Source organism: Vicugna pacos, chromosome 1 (genome assembly GCF_048564905.1).
Source record: "Vicugna pacos chromosome 1, VicPac4, whole genome shotgun sequence".
In the NCBI taxonomy this organism is placed as follows: Eukaryota; Metazoa; Chordata; class Mammalia; order Artiodactyla; family Camelidae; genus Vicugna; species Vicugna pacos.
This window is the reverse complement of record NC_132987.1, coordinates 96,032,662-96,045,754: the sequence shown is the minus strand read 5'-3', so window position 1 is coordinate 96,045,754 and position 13,093 is coordinate 96,032,662. Positions and strand designations below refer to the sequence as shown.

Sequence of the window (13,093 nt, the reverse complement as noted above, 5' to 3'; positions counted from 1 at the left end):
TGTCAGTGGGGTTGGGTGTGGGAGCATGGAGTCTATGGTAACTCTCTGTACTTTCTGCTCAATTGTTTTGTGAACTTAAAACTATTCTAAAAATAGAGTTAATTAAAAAAAAAAAAAGGATTACCAGAGCTTATGTCTAGGTCAGAGATTTTCCACAAGAAAGGAGTGACCAATTGAATTTTTTTGTTGTTAAATATCAGACTTTGGAAGTGTAAAGTACCTGTAATTTTTCTTTGGGCATCAATAGTCTTAAATCAGACTCTGGAAAAGTGGACAAATAAAAACAAATTTTTTTACAAAAATCCTCTCTTAAACCTAGTCTCTTATTCCACTCTACTTTTTGTCATAGCACTCACCAGTAATTGACATATAATGGTATTTCATTTATTTAATGTCTGTCTGCCCTGGGAAAATGTGAGGGACCCACATGAGATCTGGGACTTGGTCAGTGTTATTCACGGCTGTGAATCCTTTGCTTCTAATTTCCTGCCCAGCACTGAGGTATTCAAAACGACCTGTGGAATGAAGAGAGTGGGAGAAAATGGAGTTGAATTATTCTTATATTATTAATTTTTGCTTGTTTAAAAAATATCTGGAGTAAATATCCCAAACAATGAAGGCAATTAAATTTGGGTAGTAATATATATATATATATTCCCACTGGATTATTTTCTATTCCTTTCCATATGTTTGAAACATTTAATAACTGAAGAAAGTTAAAATCTCTGTAAATACCTAGAGTAAGTTAAGAATTTAGTGAAAGTTTGGGAGAGAAAACATCAACAACTTGGAGGAAAAAAAAACAACGAATGTAATTAAATTTTCCAGTTGGTGCAGGAAGCACATATCGACTTTTGAATATTTCTATAGAATGCCTGATTGTGGCTTTGGGGTGTTTGTGTGTAAAATAACATACCAGACCTATGCATTTTGGATAAGAATCCTTTCTACCTTGTTAATAGCATGCCATCTTATTAATCATGGATAACACAGGTAGCATGAAATATTTTCATTTTATGTCTAGGATTTTCATATATAAATATTTCTAGATTTTCAGACACAGTGTTTCTCATTCCTGTTTAGTTCCAATACTATGAAATTACCTCTGTCTCTTGTCTGTTAACTTGGGTTGAGGTTACTGTACTTCAGTTTAATTTTGAATGTAGCCTGAGGCAGAGGCCAGAGCCGTGCTGTGTCCTAGTGAGCTCAGCTGGTTTTATTCCGGTTCTTTGTGAAGAATTGCCTGCCTCACAGAAAACACCAGCCTAATTGGTACCCTCGCTGTTTGTATCTAGGGAAAAGCTGCAAACTGAATGCACATCAACTGATGCTCAAGAATAAACAGAAAACATTGTTAACAAGATGATTTGTATCTCTAAAGAAATATGAAACAGATCAATACAGTCTAGAAACTGAAAAAAAGCCGAATGTGATTTTGGAATGTCTTTACATGTTTAGGGTTTTTTCATTGAGTAACTTAAAGTTTCCAGTTGAGAAAAACGAGAGGCCCGAAATAAATTCTGACATAGTTCATTTTAGACAGAGTCCCATGTTTCCTTCAAAAATGGATAAAGTTAATTAAGTAAGACCAGCTATTTCTTTAAAAAGTATTTGACAGATATTTCAGTGAAATACATTATCTGATTATTTGGAGTTTATGACAGAATCCATCTAAGCCATTTCTAGACATTAATTCAGTATAGACTATATTTCCATCCTTTTCTTGTTTCTCTTCTGAGGATATAAAGGACCCGGTGCTAAGTTAGCATGTTCAACCTTAGCTTGACATCTGCAAATATATTTCAAAACCTCTCAATATTTTAATCATTTAGGATGGCAATGCATTCCTAGAAGTCCCAAATAGTTACTGAGGGATGAATTTTTTTTGTAAATAATTAAAGTTCTAAAACTAAGTGAATCCCATGGTTAGTGCTTCCCAAACTCCTTTTAGATAGTTCTTGAAAAAGAACTTTGGGAAATTAGTGTCCAGTCTTGAGATATATATGCCTTACATTAAATTATTAAAGGCATTCATGAGACATGTAATTTTAAACAAAACAGTTTTGCCCAAAAATATTCATTCATAGAGGTCTTTTTCCTGATACAGTAATTAACAAACCTCTGGTTAATAAAAATAAAGTGAAGAACTATAAAGCTGATCCAACTCATAAAAAGGTTAGACTATTCTGCTCGTCCTTTACTGCAAGTACTTTCAAGTGACTACCTTGAAGTACCTTGGACCACGGAGACTGTGCCAAGTGATTGCAACAGATGTTCTGAAACCCCAGAGAGGTAGGAGGAGACCAGATTACCCCTTGGCATTTGTTCTGGGGATCTATATCACCATGTTTCCGTAAGGTGAAATTGGTGACCAACATCAACAAACCATCGTCATCACTGGCGTCACATTATTAGATGATCTTATAGTGGGCACTGGGCTAACACTTTATGTTCATTGCTTCACTTAATACACAGAACAGTTCTTCCATAAGACAGCTGTTCTTAACATGTCCATTTTACACACAAGGAATCTGGGACCCAGGGAGGTTAAGACACTGGCTCAGGGAAACACTGTTAGAAACTGAGAACCATAAAACAAGCCTAGGCTGTTTAACTCCAAAGTTTCACAAGTACAATGATTGTGATTTTATTTCTCAGAACCAATGTTTCAGATTTAGATTAAGAAACCTTCAGTCATTAGTCTGTTTTGCTGACATACTTTAGGCCCTACCATAACCATACTATTTAAAAAATGCCAAGTGCCTTGAAAAATAAGCATCTGCCTTTTTACATGTAAAATTTATTTAGAAAAGCTAAAATTTTAGATAAGCAAAATTAGATGGAGAATAACTACCTGAGAAAAACATTAAGAGATACATTACACTATCATTTGTGTTCATTTCCTTCCCCTATTTTGCTTATAAAAAATATTTGTGTGCAAGTATTATAAATATACAGGAAGAATAGTTGATTTTCACTAACAAATATTTTATGAATATTTCTGTATGAAGGATTACAAACGTGCCATCATTTAGATAACTGAACAGTGTTCCTTGAAATGGATGTACAATAGCTATTTACTCAATCTTCAGTTCCTAGATATACAGATGTATGTAAACATTTAAAATTTATATTCTTTCGGCCCCCCTAAATTTCAGAGAACATTTATTAAGTTTTCTAAGAACTGTTTCTAAAGCTTTATTTTGCCTGAGGTGATAGAGAAAAAAATTACCACCCTTCAGGTGTGTGTGTGTGTGTGTGTGCGCGCGTGAGAGAGAGAGAGAGAGAGAGAGAGAGAGAGAGAGAGAATGTGAGTGTTTAACTCACAAAGCACTGACAGTTTTCCCCCAAACAGCCCCCACGCTCCAAGCTCTCCAACTCCCTTATATAGCCTGAAGGCAGATACTGAGTAGGGCAGACAGAGTTACTGCCACAGCAGTTTGGCATTGCCTGTGTAAATAACTTAGCATCTTGCTCTATGTACTTGGGAATAACTATCATTTTCACCTTTGGGTCTCTGTTGAAATACTAGGAACAGAAGGAAAAAATCAAACACGTTGGGATGGAGTTCAGACACACTGACATCTAATTATGTTCCTTATCTCTGAACTAGACTCAAAATACATAAGCAAAAAACTTACAATCTAAAACTCTGTTCTTGGTCTTTCCCACTGTAAAATTCAGGGTACTTTGGCTGCTAATAACACAGAATGACCCTAAGTGACTAACAGAAATGGAAGGATAAAATTGCATCAAAGGTTAACAACAGTAAGTGAAAATAAAAACAAAAACTAAGAACCAGAAGTGAAACAGACAGGAATGAAGATGATAATATAGAAGGCTGGTCACCTAAGAGCCACCACTGGAATACTTGAAATTCAACTGGAGACTGATATTTACAGAAGGAGTCTGATGTCAGGAGCTTCCAGGCATTCTTTTCATTTCTTTGATGGGAGAAAACAATACCCTGCTTTACCTTCTCACTCCTACAGGGCAGGCTGTGTGGGAGAGATGATGTCCCAGAGGGAAATTGGGTGCTGCTGTGCACGGGTCACGGAAGCTAGGAGGCCAGAAGCAACACAAGTCAACTACACACTCGGAAACACTTCTCCTGCAGCTCAGCGCTGGAAAATCTTGAAACATTCAATACTTGAACACAATGTTCGAACATTCCAAGGGAGTCAGCACTAGAAAAATTGTATTAAATGGTAAAATTGGTTAGACTTTATTCAGCTTACCTAATCAACTTATAGTAACATTACTCAAATGTAATATAGATGAAAATCTCTGTATGAGCTGTTTTTACATCAAAAACAACCTCAGAAAGAAAATCTATAATGGAAAGCATATACTTTGATTCTACTGTCAAATAGGACTTAAAGCATAAAAATAGTAATTTAATTTGCAATATGGCAGAAATCCCTACCATGCAAAAAAAACAACCTTAAATGTAGAGTGTCTGGAAAATTCTGTTACAAACCCCTGGTTCTTAATGTCATTTCATGTTACCCACTGAAACACCATTTTGAACATGATGAATGTATGTCATGAATGACAAGTGAAAAAGATCAACTCTTAACATTTTTTTTTAATGTGTCAGTCAGAACCTCTCTTGATGATGAATTAATGTTAATGAGGTTTGATGCGTAAAAGGAGGCACATTACTGTGGAGAGACACTCATTGTTGAAGCATTGGTAGATAGGAGACAGGAGGCCTTAGCTCACTGTGGAATATTGCTCTAGGAACTTGAAATGGAAGAAGCACAAATACTGAAGCACAACATCCTCTGAGATGTCAGTGACCTGAGAATTATTGCTCTCTTCATCCCTTTACTATGATATCATCTTAGAGCTCTGATGGACCCTAAGGGAATATAACAGGAAAGTTAAAGGCAAGTTCTTCTAGAGGGAATGTTCCAAATGGTTTTCTCTGTCCAATCATACTGGAAAAAGACGTTTTCTCAATGAGTTAGCATGATACCGCCCTGTAGACCATCCTGGGACTCTGTCGAATATTACTCCACTACTTAGCATGGACAAGCAGGGCTGGGTTGGAAACCAAGTGGAGGAGTCCACGGATACTTCTCTGGAGACAGGTCAATCTCTAGGTTTTTAATCTGTTATCGGTAGGACAGTGGCAAGTCAGGGATTAGCAGTTTACTAAGACATGATGGTGAGACACCTCAAGAAATAGGCAAAGTGGTACTAAGAGGTACACAGTGGCAGGTGGCCCAGTAGCTCAACAATTGGCACCATAACTTTGTATTATTTACCTAGCTGAGGCGCAAGATTGAGCCATACTACTAAGAAAATAAAATTAGATGAAATGTAAAAAAATTGAAGACTAAAAAATAAAAGAATGTGAGCACAGATAGGAAATCTGAGGCTAGTTTCATAAGGTGAAAGCTGGAATTTGGGAAAAAGAGAGATGATTACTATTACTTTAACTGGGATTGAGAAATGTGTACTAAATTAACCCAGGGTCAGTTAGCATGAATGTTACAGGGCTGAACTGCAGAATGTGGGAGTGGGGCTCAGTCCCACCGGGCAATTCTTAAAAACCTGTTGACAACTTGGATGGATTTCCTTCTCCCCTAAATCTTCAGAGCTCAAGTAATTCCTCCTGATCTAGTGATCACTCTCTTACAATTTTCTTATTCTTATATGATTTCTTCCCAATTTATATACTTTTGACATAGAACCAGATATTTCTTCCTTTCTGTCCTTTCAGATTTCTGTCCTCTTTGGCTTTACCAGTGAGCAGTTTGTGTTGAATGACCTTAAAAATGTTGTATAAACAGGTGGTTCATCAAATGGCAGCAAATGATAGGGTTCACCCAGCTATCAGGCCTCAGCAAGCAAGCAATGATTTACTTAGCTTTAAGGAGACAGGTTGGGAGGTGAAGAAGAAGACAGAGAGGAGATAAATAGCCTAGAGAAACTTGTCCTTACGGCAGTTGGAGAAGACTACTGTAGCAGTTCCCGTGGAGTGATCTGTGTGTAAATAAGTCGGGTATTTTTAAAATTTCACGTGATTCTTTTGTGCAGCTAGGAATGAAAACTCCTGTTAGAGCATTTGTGAACTTAACATGTAGGGGTAAAAAAAATTAATCTGTGAACAGTTAGGGTCTCAAAGAGCTTTCCAATGGAGTCCCAAGATCAAAACTATTTAAATAATAATTGCATGAGGTCATTTGCCTCTTTCACCTGTATTCTCTCATGACTGTAAAGTATGTTTCCTCAGTGGCTACATGATATGTAAATCAATAGATTGAAAGTAGGAACAGAAAGATGAATACACCTGTCTTTTATTAAGACAGATTTTAACAAAGCTTGTAAAACGATCTGATAGTTTTACAAGAGAACACATACACTAAATACATACTACTCACAAATTTTTTAAAAAATAGAGCTATTTAAAACATGCATTATTTATGTTAAGTAAGAACTTATTTTTAAATGAATGAATAAAGAAATCTCATTTCAGTTTCAGTTTCTACAGTGAATGCTGATTGATTTCATCCAAATAAACCGTCATTCTTCAGAGTTCTCAATAATTTTAGGAGTATAAAGAGTTATTGAGACTAAAATTATTGAGAACTGTTGCTCTGTGGAGTGATAGATGCTTCAAGAAGGCTTTTGAGAGACTCAAAAGCTTCTAGATATATAGAAACTTTCTACAGATCTGTTTAAAGAAATGTGCTAGGCAGAGGTGATATTTACCAATGCAACATATAGCTGAGCACGTTACATTTAACAAGATGCATACTCATATCTAACACAGTATGCTGAACACTTTCAACTTATTTATCTGTCTATTCCTTTGGAAGATTATTAGGGATTTTCCATCGGAACCCCAGCTTCCACCCAGGAGCGACTGACCATTGTTGCTCCACCTGCGCTGGGAAGAGCGCTTCAAGCTCTCAGGGCTTGATGGCATTAGGCAATAAAATATCCAATTAACTGCTCTAGCCTGATTCCCATGTTGACTGTGAAGTCATATAATTATAATTTAACTTGCCTATAGGGAAGGAATATGCTGATCAGTAAATAGAAGTATTCATTCCTCTTGATAGCTATATGTTTTATTTAATAATAATTAGGCCTCACTTGGTTATCTTGTAAATTAGACTCTTGTGAGTGCAGTCAGCCTGACTTAATGTCCTGGACTGAGGGACTCAGGGTGCACCTATACCCACGTTTCTGAGCCTGAAAAAACTGAATGTCATACCCTAGAAATGGAATTCCTGTCAAATAAGGGCCCTTCAGGAAAGCCACCCTTCCCTTCTTTCTTGCATCCTCCAGAATAAGATTGCATAAGTAATGTATTTAATTTAAATCACAACTCCTTAAGCCATCACTGGAGTTTAATATAGAGATATTTGAAATAATAAAGACCATTTCTCTCCTCTCTGAGCTGCTATTAGAAATCTGTACAGGTAATCTTAAATTTGCCTGAATAAATTAGATTGGTTTTAAAACACAATGACAAAAAAAACCCAAAAAACGAAAAACAAAACACTTCATTACAGCACCACTCAAACTTTATAAATTTTTATTAAATGGTCTAAAATCATTGGATAATTTAGAGGAGTTGACATTTTGCACTCTTTTTTTGATAAATTATTCATAAGAATTGCATTAAATTAAACTTTATTTGAAAAAAAACTTACAAACTATAAACTTAAAAACTATATGAATGAAAATTCAATTATGTTATAGGAGCTAAACTTAAAAGATAAGAATCAAAGTTATCTTCAAAAGAGAACACACATGCAGATGTTGTGCTGTGGTTGTGAGTGTCCGGACCAGCTGCTGTGAGCTGAGTCAAACCTGCAGGTGAGCCCAGGTCCCTGGACCCTCACCGCGTTACTCTCCTCCTTCCTGGGGGGCCTGATGACTTAGGGACCCTCCTGACACTGCTGGGCCTCCAGGGGCTGCGGGTGGAGCAGCAGGAGCACCAGGGCCCCTGGGGGGAGGCTGAAAGTTGGCCTCGACCTTGGCCAGCATCTGTCTGTTGCGGTCACTCTCCTTTCGCAGCTCCTGGAGCTTTCTCTAGGTGGCCACTGCCGCCAGCCAGCTTTCCTCAGCTCTTTTCTCTTGGAAGCAGATCCCTTTGAGGTGGTAGGAAGAGGTTCTCTCCAGTTCTTCACCTGCATCTTGGGCGATCTTCTTGCAGAGGTCGCACATCTGACCTGTGGAGTCCAGGTCTCTACACACGTTGGTGAGTTTCTTCCTCACTTCTGAGCAGCAAGCTTCCACCTGAGAGAATTATCTGTGAAGCTGCACCATGTAGTCATCATAGGCATCAGGCAGACTTTGAAGTTTCAGCTTCAGCTTTTCAATCTCACCATCAAGCTGGGAATTCTCACACTTCACAGACGCTTCTACTTGGAGACTTGTTGTTTGTGCTGTAAGCTCTTGGATCATCTGCTTTTCTTCCTGCAAGCATTTGGCTGTCCCCCGATGTCCCTCTTGGGGACATGGAAGGGGCACACTGTGGTCAGCATCATCTGTGATGCCTTTCAGATCACCTTCTGACCCGCGGACAGGGCGATGGCCATTTTCTGCTTCCTCCTTCTGCTGGATGTCTGCGTGCCCGCCATCCACGTGACCTCCAAGGAGGTGGGGTGAGGGGATGGACTTCAGCAGGTGGTCTGCTATGGCTCTTAATCGGCTGATTCTATCTTGCAGGACCTGTGCTTTCCTGCCTTCGGCCACTCCAGCCTCCCTCCCAACTCCTTTCCCTGGACCTGTCGCTTCCTTCCCCCAATTTCTGGGTGAAACAGTTCTGGACTTCTGGAAAACGAATATTTTTATTTAAATCATTCTCTTCTTTCTTCTGAGATTGTTCTCCATTTTCTCTGATGGTTTTAAGATGTGTTTTCCATCAGTGACTTGGGAAAGTTGTGGAGGCTGGCTCTTCTGTGCCTTTTCCATAAAGTCAACAGTGCCCTGAAACAATGTCTTTCTTGGTTTTTTTTCAAGGCCCAAAAGCATTCATAATAAGGGAGGACTGGCCTCCAGCCCAGGTGGCTTGAGGGCTTCCCGGGCCCGAGTTGTCAGTCCAGTAGTCTCTCTCCATTTTCCACAGACAGACTTCATCTTGGGCTGAAGACGTTTTTCCGAGCAACTTCTCCCTTCTTAAAGTGTACCATCTATATACTGCCAGGACCAGCACCCCAGCACACACTAGGATCTCCCAGAGAAACACAGGGAGACCTGGGACGTGTGTCAAGCTTTCATAAGAAGCAGCAGAGCGCTCCACAGGGGCTCCAGGATCAGCTGGAAAGTGGGCCCAAGGGCAGGCAGTAAGACCTCCATGGCTGCGAGGCCTCCCCAGTTCTGCCTCTGAGGACCAGTGTCCTGTGGGCCCCAACTAACCGCTCAGAACCCTGCGGTGTTCCTTCTCCACGGTTAACTGCCTGACCACCAGCGCTGGGCAGTTAGGCTGGGCGAGGGGAGGCCGGCCAGGTCCTAGTAAACAGTTGTCCCTAACTTTGCTTTGAAAGTGGAAAGTGACTTCACTTACTTAGGCCCTGGGGGAGGTGGAAGGGTTGATCACAGCCTAGAGCTGGGTCACTCGAGGCCCACCTGGCCCTACAGCAAACCTAGGGGGTCGAAGCAGGGCCAGACCCTGTCCCTTTCTGTGCCTAAGAGCAAATCAGGGCAGAGTGTGGTGGGGCTCTGTCCTGGGTGAGAGCCAGGCTCCTGAGTTAAAGTTTCCTTCTGCTGCAGAGAAACCTGATCCTGCCCCGAGAGGTCCCAGGGATCCCCCTCCTCTGAGGCTTCCTCCCCCCTTGTGTGTGGTCACTGTGGGAAGACAAGGCCCCAGACTGAAGGGTGTCCCCAAATGTTTAACCAGGACTAGGAATCCATCCTCACAACTTAGGAGACTACACTGAGACTGGTTGGATCTCATAATTTCATGGATTCTATGCAGCCAGCATGTCCCTGTTCAATCTGTTTTCCTAGAAGGGGTGACCGTGCTGAGGGCTGAGACAGGGACCCAGGTTCCTTCTGTCCTGTGGACATATTTGGTGCATATCTTCCGGTGAGTCTCTAATTCATTAGGTTATCTTCCCAAGTGAACCTCTAGGGAGGGAGAGGTCCTACTTTCTGTTTCATTTGGCCCCATTTATTTCATTAAATCACATCTTGCTCTGCTGACATCTCTCAGGCCAGCTGTAGGCTCAGAACCTCCTAGTCCACCCCCCGGGACTCTGTCTTGACAGGCGGTCCCCATCCCTTTAGCAAAGAGGGAAATGACAGAATCATCTGAGGCCAGTCTGAGGGCTCTGACTGATGACAGGGTTCAAGAGTCCCAGGGGACAGTGGTGGGGCTTGGGCCTCGGGCCCCTCCCAGGGGAAGTCAGACCCCTTTCACGGTAGCAAGAGCCAACCCTACACTTGCAAGTGGTTGCTGGTTTTTAAAAAGGACCCAAAATTGGATCACACATGACTACATCATAATATTTTCTCCAATACCAAGCCAGCCCTAAAAAGAGAGAAATAGAGTTAAAATATTGCCCCAGAAAGAAGTACAGGATACGTAAAAGCTTCCGAGAAACTAGAGGCAGTGGGGGAGGGGGCAGGGCAGGGACAGTTGCCTTTATGATCATCCTTGCGTGACTACTGGAAAGTTTAAACTACACGCACCTAATGCAGCAATAAAGAGTAAAAGTCACTGGTTCAACCCATAGTTACTAAATCAAAATCTAGGTGGATCCCAGGACCTAGTATTTTAGTATATTTGTCCTTGTGTCCCCAAGGTGGTTGGATGCAGAGCCAGGGTGGGGACCACCGGGTCCTCACAACCATGATGTCACCACGATTTCTTCTGCTCCAGGGGTTTATCTCTGAGTTTTCTCCCCACCAGGGTGTGAGGGGACAGGAGGCAGACCATGCTGGTCTTCTGCCTCTTGCCCACATCGGTCTTCTACATTGTCAAGGCCTGTTCCGAGGCCGCCTTCACTAAATGCTCACAGAATAGATGTGTGAACACTGCACATATGACAAAGGGTAGGATTCTGCGCGTTTCCCCGCTGCTCTTAACCAAACACGAGGCTTCCTCATGCCCTCCGAGACTGGGTTGGTCCAGATGGACTCTTTCCCCACGTCTGCAAAGGGGAAGAAAATGAGGAACTGCTGGAAGTCTGCCTAAGCCTTAATGACTTAATTGAAAACAATCTTATTTTGATATAACCTCCCTAAACTTTTTTTCTGTAAAAAATGTCCTTTTGTAAAATGACAGCAATAATGAAAATGGTTTGTTGGTTTTTCATTTCTGATTTGGCAAAATGCAAAGTGGGGAACCCAATATGCCCGACCAATGGGTTTCTATCACTGTGGACGTTGTAAGGGTCTGAGTGTCGCAGTCTGGGAATGTCTGATCAGAGGCTGGTTTCTGAGCCATGGCTTTTTCTCTGTCCTGCCTGGGTTCCTGCCTGAAAGTACATGTTCCCAAGTTCTGAGGACAGCCCATAAGAGACACCAAATGCCCAGCTACCTTTATAACCACCCATATCAATCTGCACCCACTGTACACATTCAGTGTTAAAAGATTTCATCAGTATATAGATTTTAACAAAGATTTTTGTGTGTCTTAAATATTAAGGGGAACCATTCCACTTTGTAGGAAAAATAAAATGCAAGGAAGGAGTGAATTGCCCATTGATCTCCATAAAAACACTTTTAGTCTGTTTGAGCATTAAGTGCTCTTAGAAGCTTATTGAACTTCTGAGCTATAACTCCACTTTTACACTAACTCTTTACAGCCATGGTTTCAACCAGAAAGACGAATGTTTTAAATTAGGTGTCCAAGAAAAGCATTAACCTTTTCAAGTAAATTGTGTTATTTCCTTTACTGCTGTGAATTATATAACTAAAAATAATGTTGTGTCCACAGACGAAAGATGCTACTTGTGACCCACCATAAAAGGGAGATGTACAGCAGTGTGTTCCGTGGAATGACGGCTTTGCGCTAAGGAGACCATACACTCCTGAGTTGTCTGTGGCACATGCCTCTGTGGTTCACTGGGGCTCACTGCGAAGGCCGTGGGTCCTATCAGCCTGTGTTAACAGAACAGAAACAAAAGCCCTGAGATTCATGCAACCACCATTCCTTCACACAACCAGGTGGCCCATGCGGTTTGCTTCATCCTTTATGATAAATTGCACCTGCCTGGCAGTTGCCATCATCTTATAATAAATTTTCCTCTCAGAATATTCATCTTGTCTCTCTTGGGCTCGGACCTCCAGATGGACAGGCCAACAATGCGTTCAGCCAAAATGGTGACGCTTCTCTAAAGATAACTTTGTTCTCCCCCCTACAACACTCTTAGTCTCTTGAAAGCAATGCAACGCATATTAAAAATAATTAAATATAGGTCAGGTATATATCTGTAACTGCGGAAGAGTCCATTCACTGCATACTAAAAAAAAAAAAAATTCAAATATCTATTATTCACTGAGCAACAAAATAATTAGCTCCGAGGATTCTGGCCTGCGATGGTCTGAATATCAATGGGCTGGTAGAGAAGAATTTTCCATCTATATGAAAATAAAATAGCAGTGGACTCATCCCCTCTACCCCACGCAATTTCCTATGGTTTTCGCCCACAGGAAATGTTAAGAATTTATCAGGCAGAAAATTGTAACAGAGATGTGTCTCATCAGTATTAAGAATGTCGTGGGTTTGCAGGTTTCCCACAACTGTGGCTAATGTGTTGAGAAAGGAAAAAGCCTTCAGACGATTCTCAGAGGGAACGAGAGGCTACATTGCTTACAAAGCCTGGAGAGAACGCAAGCCAAATAGAACTACAGAAACAGCAGGATAAGGACACCTCTCTCAGCAACAACACAGATGACATGACCAGCAGAAACCCCTGTTTCTGTCCCTACTTGCTGCTTCAGGCAGCCTGCCGGGCGGTGAGCAGCAGCTGCTGAAGTCAAAAGCGGTTTTAGGCCTTGATCTGTGGTGTGTCATTTTGTTGCACTAGGACTTCAGTTATTGGCACTATTGTTCTAAACACTTCTTCATTGTAAGTTAAGCTGCATCAAGAGTCATATAAAGTATGAGCTGCGCATAGAG

General features: G+C 41.0%; 2 long non-coding RNA genes across 2 annotated transcripts; one reads left to right on the top strand and one right to left on the bottom strand.

The window, feature by feature from the left end:
* Positions 1-362: 362 nt before the first annotated feature.
* LOC140698151 (uncharacterized) lies at positions 363-9,378 on the bottom strand. Its single transcript, XR_012075700.1, has 3 exons — positions 7,774-9,378; positions 3,850-4,187; positions 363-515 (listed from the first exon to the last, which is right to left on the bottom strand). It is a non-coding gene; the product is annotated as an uncharacterized lncRNA (long non-coding RNA).
* Positions 9,379-9,431: 53 nt separating this feature from the next.
* LOC140698150 (uncharacterized) lies at positions 9,432-12,230 on the top strand. The gene is made up of 2 exons (XR_012075698.1): positions 9,432-10,054; positions 11,909-12,230. It is a non-coding gene; the product is annotated as an uncharacterized lncRNA (long non-coding RNA).
* The last annotated feature ends 863 nt before the right edge of the window (positions 12,231-13,093 follow it).